Source organism: Heloderma suspectum, chromosome 4 (assembly GCF_057233095.1).
Source record: "Heloderma suspectum isolate Gila_16-S chromosome 4, 16-S_ref, whole genome shotgun sequence".
Taxonomy (NCBI): Eukaryota; Metazoa; Chordata; class Lepidosauria; order Squamata; family Helodermatidae; genus Heloderma; species Heloderma suspectum.
Window position 1 is genome coordinate 217,471,304 of NC_139461.1, and position 13,797 is coordinate 217,485,100.

Here is a 13,797-nt window from a genome sequence, read left to right on the forward strand (position 1 = left end):
TTGAGATTAATCATAACATCAGGATACAGTGGTCCTCATAACAAATTCACCAGTCATTTGTTCTGTGCCTTACCCATCTTCTCCTTTCAGCTCTTGGGCTGTCATCAGCCACAAAAATCTAGCAAAATGGCACAACCATCCTGTTGCCATCATGTGCGACCATAAATACATCCTTATGCCTTTTTAATAGTGGAGGAGTTCAACTTGGCTGGTCTTTCCTACTACTTTCTTGCTATGGAAATTAAAAGCAGGTTAATGAGTCAGGCAGATCAAGGTTCCCCGAGGAGCTGTTTTCTGCTCTAGGAAGAACATGGCAGCAGTTGATGCAGAGGAGGCTGGGTAGGTGTTGAGTCTAAGCCTTTTACATTATGAGGCGTATGTGAGTGGGTTACAAAACAAATGACTAATCTAGGCTGAAATTTCACAGGGCTGGTTATTCAAGAAAGGCTATAGCAGCTTTCTTGGAGGGTGGGGTTTTTTTTTTTTTTTTGGCTTTCTTTCATATGGCAGCACTTGGAGTTGTTTAATGCTTTTAAATCTAGAGAAACCAGATTTTTGTACAAGCATGCCAAGTTACATAGTTTGCAGTTGTTTTTAGATCTTGAGGGACCGGTTTTTTCACTTGTTATTTGTTTGATGTACTTTATACCCTGCTTTTCAACCCAGTGGATCAACAAAGCTGCTGCAACAATAAACAAAATATCTGAAGTATTTTAAGATATTGAAAACTAATAACATTTCAAAAAAAAATACATGTTTGAATAAGCTTATCAGGCTATTAATATTTCTCTAGTTAGTAGCAGTGGAAGTGGTGATGGATGAAACCGATACAAGGTAATAAGAGCCTTCACCACTTGCAACTTGCATCACACCTAATCTTACTATTTCACCAAAACATAGTATGTGTACAGCTTCCCTTAAAAAAAAAAAAGAACTTATTTTATTAAAGATTAATATGCTAATCCAACACAGAATTAAGCATGCTAGCTGTAGATTTTAATTGACTCAAGCGTACTTAATTCTGTGTTGGACTATGACCTAACATTTATCTGATAGCTTTACTTACAAATATTTAATAGCCCATTCGAATAAATAAATAATTCATACAATAATTCTTAAAATGGATCCATCAACCATCACAGGCTAACAGCCATATTTTAACCAAGTCTACTCTGAAGTAAGACCCATGATTTAAAAGCTATTTACTTTTAAGTATGCATGCTTGCAATTGCTGCGCAAGGGATATGCCAACAGCAAAACAAAAACATACTGGATAGCCTGTTAGGGTGGCCATGTGTCCTACTTTATAGAGGACAGTCCTCCATTCAAATGGCTACCAGATGACAGTCCTCTATTTGAATTTATTTATTTATTTATTTATTTATTGCAGTTATACCCCGCCTTTCTCCCTCTCGCAAGGAACTCAAGGCGGCTTACATTATCCTCCTCCTCACTGTTGTATCCTCACAACAACAACCCTGTGAGGTAGGTTGGGCTGAGAGTCTGTGACTGGCCCAAAGTCACCCAGTGAGCTTCCATGGCCAAGTGGGGACTAGAACCCAGATCTCCCAGCTCCCAGTCCGTCACTCTCACCACTACACTACACTGGCTCTCATTTGAAGGTGTCCTCTGAAGACCTGTCAGTCCACATTTGCTTTAAAGGTAATGAAGCATAAGAAGGAAGAGCCCAGGGGCCCTGAAGTTTCATTTCATTAGACATTTGAGGCCTAGTTCTCTTGAGCGTGCATCAGTTGTACCACTTTCATGGGGCACCCTCACAACAAGAACAACCACCTCTTATATGTAGAAAACTAGCATGCCAGGAAGAAAGCTAGACTAGAATCTCCTCTTTGACATGCTATTTTCTATATGCAGAGGTTTTTTTGAAATTCTGGAAGTAATGGAGGAACACTATATGTAAGCCCCTACCTGCAATCTGCAGTCATAGAACCCAGACAAATGTTTATGACCTGAGTAAGAAAGAGATGTCTAACAGTGCAATCCTAGACATGTCTATTCAGAAATAGGTCCCATTGAGTTCAATGGGACCTACTTGCAGGTAAGTGGGTAAAGAAATGCAGCCTTAATAAAGCAATACACATAATTTTAAATGGAAGCTTCCTGCAATGCCTTTTGTAAGTCAGTGTTCTGCATGTCTTTGCATTATACTGAAAAATAATATCAGTTATTGTCTAATGTAATGGATCTTCCAGCTCATTAAAGGGAAGTAGTTCATACACTTTAGAGTCCACTAGATGGCAGGCTAGTGTAGTATAAGTGGAAGCCTGTGTGCACAGAGAGAGAGAGAGAGAGAGAGAGAGAGAGAGAGATTCAAGCTTTTTGGTTTGAGGATATTAATGTTAACTCAGCCCAAAAAGTTTATTAAGGCTACAGTCCTATGCACAGTCACCTGGGAGTAAGTCCCATTGAACTCAGTGGACCTGCATAGGATTGTCCTCTAAGTGACTCCATTATTGGAAGCCTTTTATTGTTTGGGTCATGCTTATTTATGAAGACTTAAGCTTCAGTTGAGATAGAAAACAGAATTTGTCTTTTCGTCCTAAGTAATGCATCTGATATTGGCTACTAAAATAAGTAATGTCATTATAGCAATGCCATCACTGCCTAGGAGAACTTTAGAACAAAGAGAAAATGCTAAAAGGCCCAGCATACACACCAAAGTTGAAAGTTAAAATACCCACCATCACCTTAGTACTTACTAAGGCCTGTGCAGTTGAGAATGAGGCTATCTTCCATAGTCAGTGATTCATACATGACTGGATTTCTATAGAGCGGCATCTGGATTAGCTTGACACTTGAGTGACTGCAAAGAAAGCACGGACATTTAAAAGGCACATCTGCACGGCGTTTTCTTTGGAGATCAGAAATGGTCTTTCTGTGCAACTTATTTTTGCAAATTACAAGTGTGGCTATTTTGACTCTGTGTATGACAATAGGGGATAGCAGATGGGCTAATACAAGTTGAAATTATTGGACAGAGTACTGTCCTTGCCACATCCTACCATGTCCCTACCCCCCACCCCTGGGGAATTGCTCCCATATCCCCACTTGGACACTAAAATGACCAACTGGTAAAAGAGAAGTTCCCATGAAGAAACATTTTTCAACGGAGTAACTCCCAAGAACTTAGACAGGTACTTCAAGTTAGTTTGGGCACACATGATCATTTTGATGACAGATCCACAATATGTTATTTCCATTGCTCCAATTTATCAATCTGTAAGAGATTTAACAAGTCACAAAATTGATCGAGATCATGACTGTGTCAGCCCGCTCTTGTGCTATGAGAATAACCTTTGCTGAGACATCAAGGTGAACCAAATGGGTTGCTAACTTGTTAACAAGATTCTTGTTAACAAGAGGGCTTGTTAACACAAGATTCTGGGGTTATTTTTCAGGGTTCTTGCCGTGAGATACACTCCTTGCCTATACAAACCAGAAATTCCAGGGTGTTATAGAGAGGTCAGATATTCCAAAGAAGTCCCTCCTGTTGGATGGGCAGTCACTTGTACATTCAGCTGGTGATGCTTCTTCGAAATTGCCCAATGGGAACTTCAGTGGAGGACAGGCAGGTGTTAAGGGCACCTACAGCATGGGTGTATCCCCATGCAAGTTCCACTTCAGATACTACACATGATCTTAGCCCAAGGGTCGAGAAGCAAGGCTAGTCAATGCATGAATGTCTGCTCATCTAGATAATGTTGCTTCTGTAATGTCTGAAACTACTCTTAGCCCCACTTCTTTTGGCTGTGTTAGATCATTCGCAGGTCACTGCTTTTTTGTAAGGAACTGTGAACTCTATGCTCTAGAACTGCCTTCCCCAATCAGATGTGTTGGACTATAACCCCCTCCCCTCAAAATCCTCAGCCAATATGGCCAGTGCCTTTTGTGAATAGACGGAACCCTTCTGTTCATGGAATGGTCAGTCTGGATCCAATCCAGGTTTGCCTGGAAAAATAGAGTTTCACCTTGACCAGGGCTCATTTCAAGAAATTGTTTTCTGTGTCCAAGGGTCAGCTTCAAAAAATAGAAATGAAAAATATCTGGTCCTGTGCACACTGTTTTTCCTTACCACCAAATGTCCCAGAAAGCCTCTAACACATCTGACTTGGGATGGCAGAGGGCATGGTGCCAGGCAAGGTTGAGCTCTGTCAACCTTTGGATTTTCCCAATTAAGCACCATGGAAGATCCCATCAGAAGAATTAAGCTACATGCTGCAGGAGAAGGTAGAAGTAACCATGCCATCTAACTGGGCTGGTGGGATTTAGTGGTTTCTGACCACAAAACATGGTAATTGATTTGGACCAGAGCCTGAAACAAAACCCAACCAACAAGACTTCTGAGAAGGACATTTCAGCTTGCCCTGTGCTCTACCCCTATACTGTGGTCCTTTGGGATGGTGGAAGTTGCTGTCCCATTGCCAGTATTGAAGTAAGGTTCAACTGCCAGTCTGGTCACAGAATGTATGTACATAGAATGTGTGTGTGTGTGTGTGTGTGTGTGCGCGCGCACATGCGTGCTCTCTTATTCTTCTCTGCAGGCAGCAAAATGTCTTGGGCTAGCCCTGGTTGCTTGTTCTCTTCTGCTCCCTGTTAGTTCCAGCAAATCATACAAGATCAGCACACCCCCATGCAGATACAAAGAAATACATTTGCGTAAATATCCTTGTGCATGATCTACAATTATCTTCAACTTTTTCCACTTGGTAATGGGCTTGGAGCTCAGGATGGGCCACTCCAGACTTTCAGGCTCTTGTAAGGTGTACCTATTTGCTAGTGCTTGTTACAGGTTTGGGGGTTCCTTGGGCAACAGGCTTTCAGTGGGCCACTATCCCTCTGGGCCCAATTGGCATAATTTCAGAGGGAAGAAGGGAGATAACAAGGCATGTAGAAGTTACTGCTGATTCTTACACCTCTCACTGCTCACTTGTACAGAGAGGATGGGTGAACAGGCAGCAAGGACAGAGAGGAGGATCAACACGGACAAGGGCTGTAGGGACTGGCAGCGGCCCTGCCATTTCCTCCACCTTCCATGTCTGGCTTCTATACACATAAGAGTACAAACCACTATTTAAAATACACCTCCATGTATTCTGAGTTTGGATTTACCTTATAGTGTTGGAAACTTCAACAGGAAAAAGATAGATGTGATCCAGGGAGACAAAAGGTGCATTTAAATCTCTCTGAAACCAAGGGAGCTTCAGCTCTCAATTAAGATCCCCAGAGCCTAGAATTTCCATGGAATTTTTTAATTCCAACCATTCTCTGTTCCATATCATAGTCATTATCCTCTGCTACCACTGGGCTTCAACATGGTAACTATGGAGCCAGGGCAGGCAAGCTTTTTGGTCTGCAGACACATTTGTAGTTTTTTTCCCAGGTCTGTGGCCACATTTGGCACTTTCCCCACTTTTCTTGCCTCCTCCCTGTATTTCCTCTTCTCTTGCCTCCCCTGGATTTCTTCCTCTCTTGCTCTCCCCTTCCCTAGATTTCCTTCCTCCCGCATGCCTTCTGCTCTGGATTCCCTTTCTCTCCCCCACTCCTGCAGCCACCACTTCTGTCTTCTTTTGCCCCTGCTCCCTCGTTCTACCACCCGCTGCATCTCCTGCCTGCTGCCGCTTCCACTTAGGGATGTCAGAGAATTCCGCCTAGGGATGTACGAAAGTTCTGCCACGGATCTCGGGGAGGCCGAATACCAGCGCATTTGGCCCCCCAAAATCGGTGGCGGAACGGCCCGCCCCCCCTGCCCCCCCAGGACGGGACTTACCTTGGGCGGATCTTCCTGGCGGCGGCGGCAGCTCCGGCGGCCGGTCTTCCGACCAGCTGCCGCCGCCGCCATTTCCAGGTTAAAAACAAAAACAAAAATGTGATAGGCTACGTAAAATTTACGTAGCCTATCACGGCTAGATTTTAAAAAACACCATGATAGGCTATGTAAATTTTACGTAGCCTATCATGGCTGACTTAAAAAAAAGAAAACACGCACGTACGCAAATGGTGGTGGCCCTGCATTTGCGTCCCTGCTAGCCAGCGGCCGGATGTCCAGCTGCTGGCAGAGCCAGCCGGAAGCTCCGCAGAATTGCTGCAGAGCACAGCCGGCCGGCCAGGATTCCGGGGGGGGAGGAACGGAGCCCTCCCCACAGCGAGGATTCTGGGGGGAGGGACGGAGCGCCTCCCCCCACACCATCAGCATAATCCCTGAAAGGTAAGTGATTTTCGTACATCCCTAATTCCGCCACGAATCTCGGTGAGGCCAAATGCCAGTGCATTCAGCCCCCCGAATTCCGTGGCGGAACGGCCTGCCACCCCCCCTGCCCCCCTGCGGATCCCCCCCGGGACGAGACTCACCTGGGGCGGATATTCCATACGGCAGTGGCAGAAGTGGCAGCAGCCAGTCTTCCGACCGGCTGCTGCCGCCACCATTTCCAGGCAGGCTTGTGTAAAACAAAAAAAGACGTGATAGGCTACGTAAATCTTTACGTAGCCTATCATGGGTGGGTAGGTGGGTTTAAAAAAAAACAACCGCGTACGCAAATGGCGGCGGCTACAGCCACCGCCATTTGCGTTCCTTGACAGCTCCAGCTGTCAAAAATGACACCCCCTTTTTCTCTCCTAACTATAGTAACTGTACCTACCTTGACCGCTGTCAAAGTAGATGCACTTACTGTGACTGGGAGAGAAAAAGGGGGTGGTGTGTATATCTCTGGAAAAAGAGTTCCTGTTGCCTCAGGGAGGGGTGGACTGGAAGGAGGCACCCCTCAGGGTTGGGGCAACACTTTAAACCATGAGGATCCCCTTGCTAAGTGGGTGATCTTTTCCCCACCTGTCTAAGTGGAAACTGGTTAACTGGTTGCTATTTTTATGTGCTGTTATTTGGTTGTTTGATAGTTTCAATTCGATTGTTATGTTGTTTTTAAATTGTGAGTTTTATTGTTATTAGCTACCTTGGACATATAGAAAGGTGGCATATAAACATAAGTAAACAAACAAACAAATTAAGTGTAGAGACATTCCAGAGCATTCATAAGGTTACAAATACCTAGCAGTTCATTACCTTTCTTCATCGGTTCTCATTCCCTTTTGTAACTCCCAGGTACTTTTTGTTCAAAAAGCTAAAGATTACACACACAGAAGAATACAAAATGTTATTAAAATACAACATCAACAGTAAACATTTTATTCACAAAAATAAATATAAAAGTACTCTGGTAAGTATTTTAAAGCATGACCTACATTTACATCCCAACAACTAAGAAATTATGGTTCAGGCAAGCCACCATTTTGGCAAGAATAAAATGCAAAAACATTTTACATTCAAATATTAACAATAGTCAGACAGAATGGTGTGAGAAGTTAACAGACAGTAATTCTACACACACAGCATATAAAAAGCAGTATGGTACTTGTTAATTACGTCACTCACGATTTTAAAAATAGAGTGTATTAAATGAATCTATAGTAATTAGCTGCAAATGACCCGTAATAATAAATAGCACATGTGAATTAAGTATAACTGAGTTATATTCTTGAAGGTTAGCAGAAATGACTCATGGATGTAAGTTCCACCTGGATGCGTATTCAAGTGTAATCTGGATAATTTATCACTCAGCAAAACATACAACTGTATTGCCAAAATTGCAAGAATTAACCTATTTTGCACTTCGCAGTGGCTGAGGTATATTGGTAGGGAGGTGTAGGTTTAAAAATGACAATTAGCACCTGTCCTGAAGCTTTCCTGAACAAAACCATAAACTCAGGTTTATGTGCAGTTTTGACACAGTACTGTTCTTGATTTGCCAGCATGCCCCCATGGGCATGAGCCACTAATCTTGAATGGGATTCTCTTTGCCAAACACAGTCCATATGTTCGTCATTCCCACAGCCTCTCCCTCATTCCTCTGGTCCTTCGGTTTCTCTACACCACCATATGGTAGCCAAAAGTTCTGCAGTTTCACATTTTGCAATGTACATCAACGACAGTTAATACATCTTGCTACATAAAAGACATCGTAACTTCAGTATTGGACTTCCACCAGAACAAGTGTTGCAAACCTATAATCCATATTCAAGTGGATGTATAAATAGGTTACCCTTCTTCTACAATATATGTTTGATACTCTTCATCAGGGGTAGGCAGAAAGTAGAGCTCCAGATGTTTTGGACTTCAACTCCCAGCATTCCTGACCATTAGCCATCCTAGCAGGGGCTTCTGGGAGTTGACATCTAAAACATCTGGAGATCTACCCTCTGCCCACCCCTGCTCTACCTCATAAGAGTCTATGATAGTGCACAGAATATATTATAACCTCAAAATGTTTTTAAAAAACATAGTACCAGCTCTGCCATCAGATCAATCCAGTGTGCTACGATGCAGGGAGGATGTGACCCACAAAAACACCTCATGAACAAATAGCTCCCATTGACTCACACAAGCCAGCCAAGCTATTTGCTTTGGGCACTCCTTCCCAGTGCACATTACCACTGTTTCCTGAGTGAGGATTCCTTCCCAAAGAGAAATATGATTAGCCAAACTTCGGTTAACTAAAGCATGGAGCTGTTTGATTAGCCTTGTAAATGGGACATTCAAGAATACCCTAAGACCACTGCTATTAAATTAGGACCAAAACACACTTTAGGGAGCAATCCTATGGCCCCTAGAAAGAGTCTGGGGGGCCATAGGACAATTTGGATTCCTTGATCCGAGGTTGGCAGCAACTCTCAGACCACAGATCCAGGAATCCACATTCCCTGACCCTCCCCCTCACAGCTGGTACAGAGGGAATCCTGCCAGCTGCCTCTCCAAGGTCACAAAGGGAATCTTGGAGAGGAGGGTACAGGGGGCAAGTTGGTGGGCAGGGAAGGGAGGGGACTGGGGAAGCTGGGATACAACGTATCCTGAGGCCTCCCCAGACTCCTTCCCTCCCACTCTGATGTGCCCCAGCTAGACAGGTGAAAAAGCCCATTTAGCCAAATGCAGAATGATAGGAGCGTGGAGGCAAAGATCGCCTCCACCAGCCCTCCCACTCTGCATAGGATGCCCATAAACCTCCAAGTTCAGAGGCTTACAGGCAACACCATATGATTGCACCCTTAAAGACATAGCTGCTAGCTAGGTAGCTGCTAGCTGCTTTTTTTCTTTTTATTATTATTATTGTAATATTCCTTAGGCACCTTTTTCAAAAGAGATTCACGGCAACTTGCAATAAAATTGAAACACAGAAAATTTAAAACAGCTAACAGAGCAATCCTATGGTCCCTGGGAGAGGGGGTTTGCCTCTGTCCTTCTCCCACCCTGCCTGGCTCCCTCTGGCAAGGCATAGGATAGACAGAGGGCTCTGTCGAGAGTTAATCTCTTAGGATTGCATTCTTAAGCAATTATCCACTAAAATACAACAACCCCATAAAAAACTAAAACATCAGTGATAACCATAAACAATTCAATTGATGCATTAAACAACTCTAGTACAGGGGTCCCAGTCTGGATTGGGACCCTAGGGTAGGGGGCTTTAACCCTTTTCCCCCTGCTGTGGCCTCAGTCTAAATTGTGGAGCGGGGGGGGGGGGATGAGCCTATAAAATATATTGCCAAATAGTGATCCATTTATTTTAATGAATAGCTATTTGGCTACATAAATCAACATTGTGTTGAGGGCCATCTAAGCATCTGCAACTGACATTATGGGAATCAGGATGCAAAAGGTATTGCTTGTAACACCATGTATATAGTAAACAACAAACGCATGAGAATATTATGAGGGAAGGTAGCACACAAAGGCTGTAAATGACTGTCTTTGGGCTGGGATGTAGCCTCTACCAAGTGAGGCTGGAACTTTATCCTTAGATATTTCTCCTTCCTATTGTCCTAGATCTCAAACATTCTCCCTAGCCTCAGCAGTAAAAATGTGGTACTACGGAGAAAATACCAGTGAACTTCTATTGATGAGGAGGAGGGGAGCACAGCTCTGTGCTTAGAGCTTTTTATCAGGCCCCAAAATCCCATTTCCATAGCAGACCCTGGCTAAAATAATTTCATATAGCATGTCAAGAAAGGCCTCTGATCAAAACCATTCAGAGTAGACAGTACTGGGATAAATGGATGATGTACTGACAGTATAAAGAAGACCATTATGTCCTGATAAGGTAGTGTGAGGTAGAAAGGGCATTTGTGTAGTGCCTTTAATGTTGCCCCCCTGTACATAAATCCTACCTTCAGTACTTACACAGTTAAAACTAACTGGCTCAGTTACAGAGCTTTGGCACTACTCCACCAGTGACAGTTTAGCCTAATGTATTGCTTCCCCCTCACACAAATACATGAAACCTTTTAAAATAAAGACTTAAAGAATAATTTAGAAGCACATCAAGGGAGAACCTGCTCAGACACACTGCTATTCACATAACACGTAGGGTTCTTTTATAACGGGAAACCATTTCGACCAACAGCCATGCATCTTGCAAAAGCATGGATCAGATTTTTCAAGGTACAAAAGCTGTACATCAAGCTTCAAAGTACATTTAGTTCTACCTAATGTTAACTTCTGTTTGGGACTTAAAAGATAATTTATTGGTGATCCAATTAAGTGATAGTTCTTAATGCAGATTTCCAGGTATTATAAAATAAATGAACTGGGGCAATGATTGAAGCTTTCATGATCCAACTGTATCCTGTAGCTGCATTTGCATATTGTCTTATTACTGTAAAAATATTCAAAATTATCTGAATTGTTTATTATCCTGTTCTCTTGAACATCCCTGGCCAGTTCAGACCAGTGAGCCTGTAACTATATTTTGGTTTTCATCTCCACAGTTCTCCAGGCAATTCAAGCACTGAAATTTTACAATTTCATCACAGGTCTCTAAAGAAATGGAAAAGACATCAAGTTGTGTGTGTGTTTTAGAGAACAGTCCAAGGATTAAAAAACTGCCAAGAACAATTTTTAAGTAAACATTACATAATAGCCACCCGTGCTTCTAATCTTTACTGTTGAAGACCTTTTCCTAGCCATCATTGACCTTAGCTGCAATAATTAGCAAAGATTAGGTTTGGGCATAGATAGAAAGTAGCAGATGATGGATCTGGAATATGCAGATGTTGCCTCTTTTATAGGAGCGGGAGTATAGAGATGAAGTGCAAGACTGAAACCTCGTAACAAACTGTGGGTTGTTGGAAATGCAGCAGGTGTGAGCATCCATGGTGGTTTCTACAGGCCTGCCTACTTCCACTGCAATAAATAATCCAGGGACACCCTGTCCCTGAGCAGTTTATGTGATGACTGAACTTGGAATTCTGGGTTGTTGGGGGACAAACGCAAGGGTTTAAACTCATGGTTATTCATACTTGGGTTGTTTATTGCAGTGTAGGTGGGCTCAAAGGAAACAGGACACTCCCTCCCGCTGCAGTTCCAACAACCCACCCTTTGTTAACCATGGGTTGTTGGCAACATGCAAAATGGTATGTCAATTTTGAGATATAATAGCAATTCTAGATACTATAGCATATATTTACTCTGCCTGCATCCACCTCGATGTTCTCAAAACAAAGAATCAAGCTACTGAGGATGTAAGAAATTTCTCATTGTTTGTTCAGTTAAAAACATGTGGTTCGATCAGGACTTAGTCAAATTTAGAGTAGACTAAGAGCTGAACATTTTAAAAATTGTGATGAGTAAATAGTTATGGTTCATAGGTACTTAAATGTCAACATCCACCCTTGATTTTGCCCAGAACTCTGTGTATACTTTAGAAGTTGGGTTCTACATTCTCCTAACCTGTATTTCGAAGTACCAAGCAACATAAAAAAAAGTAAGGCACAGTGTTCAGACTTTAGAGGCACAGCAATGATAAAAGTTAAGGTGCTAGTAAAAGAGAGCTATGGTAAAAAGAACTAGAATTCAAATTGATATATTTTGTGAAAACCATTTGCCATTCTATTTCACACCGATATAAAACAGTTTGCAGAGTAATACAAGCATTTGGGCCTGAAACAAATAGTGCGTTCCAGATTATTTTGAAGCTACTCGCTGATGGACATAACAATGTCCATATCATTTGAAAATTAGGAACTTAAGATTCAGACACAATTTTAAAAGTCTGATTTAAAAACTGTTCTGATGTCACACTGATTTGCTCCAAAAACTGAGGCTCGCATTAAAAAAAAAACCCAATTGACTTTTACTTAACTTTTTTTTTTGCATTTTACTTTTCTTTTCTTTTTTTGCATCACTCACATGGTTTACAACACTAACAGTGCAATCCTGTCTACCCAGACATAGGCCCCATTGAATTTAACTTCCCAGGCAAATATGTTTAGGATTGCATTATAAGCAGCTCAAGGTTGTTAGCATTGCTTATTGTGTTGCTTGTGTTTCAAGCAACATAATTTTGAGATCATATGTCCATTTAGTATATAATTATAGCCTTTTGAATCTGGATACAATTTAGTAATTTGCAAAAATGACTAGGAATGAAAAAATATATTTTAAAAAATCTTCAGTAATTATAGAGTAGGAAAAAATTCACTTTAAAATAGGCTTGGATTTCCTAAACTATTGACACTATGGAACAGAGCTAAAGAGCAGCAACTGGGGACATCTGAGCCCTGGATCTCTTAACAATCCTGCTTTTTATACTTGCTTTTTTCTTGTGGGACACTTGAAAAGATTAAGACGTTGTATGTTTGTCGATTTTAGCTAGGAATATATCACAGCTGTTTACCTCCTAGCTGTTTCCATCTTAGTGTGATAATGCTAACTCTTTCATAACATATTTCTAAAAAGTGGGTTTTCAGCAGTGGTTTTTCACAATTTATTACTGATTCTTTGGAAATATATTTTAGCCATATCAATTTACATGGACAGTACCCATCACAGAATGGGCATACTTACTGTTTACCACAAAAGCAGTGCTCCTTTATGTCAATTCCTTTGGTTTACCAACTAATACCTAGAATTCTTGTAAAGATATGGTATCTTACAATGGCCCCTTATGCAGAGTTGTCATTATTGTGCAACTATTTGCTGAAGAGCTACACTGAAATTGGACCAAAACCTATATACCAGAAAAGCTTCTGCTACATTTGGGCTGTAATCCTAAACCCATTTACCAGAGAGTAAATCCCACTGGACACACTAGGACTTATTGTTGAACAAATATGCTTAGGCTTTGTATTGCCAGTTCTCTATTCAAATTATGAAGGAAGGCATGTGGACTTAATTTCCGTGCTGAAGACAGTCTATTCATTGTCACATCCATTTAAAAATGTGTTTGAACTTGATGTCCATTGCTTCTATTAAATTGAGTGAATAGATATACTGTTTCATATTCGATTTGCCTGGTCACAACCTGTGCAGAAGCAGGGTGTGTGGGGGGAGCTCATGTATTGCACAACAATCCCCTCAATGCAGTTTGGTCCCCCAATCATCATTGCAGGTCTTTCAAAAGCATATCCATGTTAATGGACTGGTCCTGGTTCCTACGCCAGCATAAACCTTACATGGGGTTGAGAGGTTAGAGAAATGAGAGATGCAAATCTAGCCATTTGAAGACTTTAAAGTCTGCGCACACAAAACCTACATCTACCTTCAGCATTTTGTTTTTATCTTTTGAAGCTCTGACTGGTACATCATATGAAAATCCTCCTGAAAACAGTTGTCTTTGGAGGACAGTTATCAGTATATGATTTTCAGATATTATATGGCAAAAGAACAATTTATTCATAAGGAGGTATGAGAGTATTATGAGCACCAAGTACAAGTTTACTATAGCAAAGAACTTATTT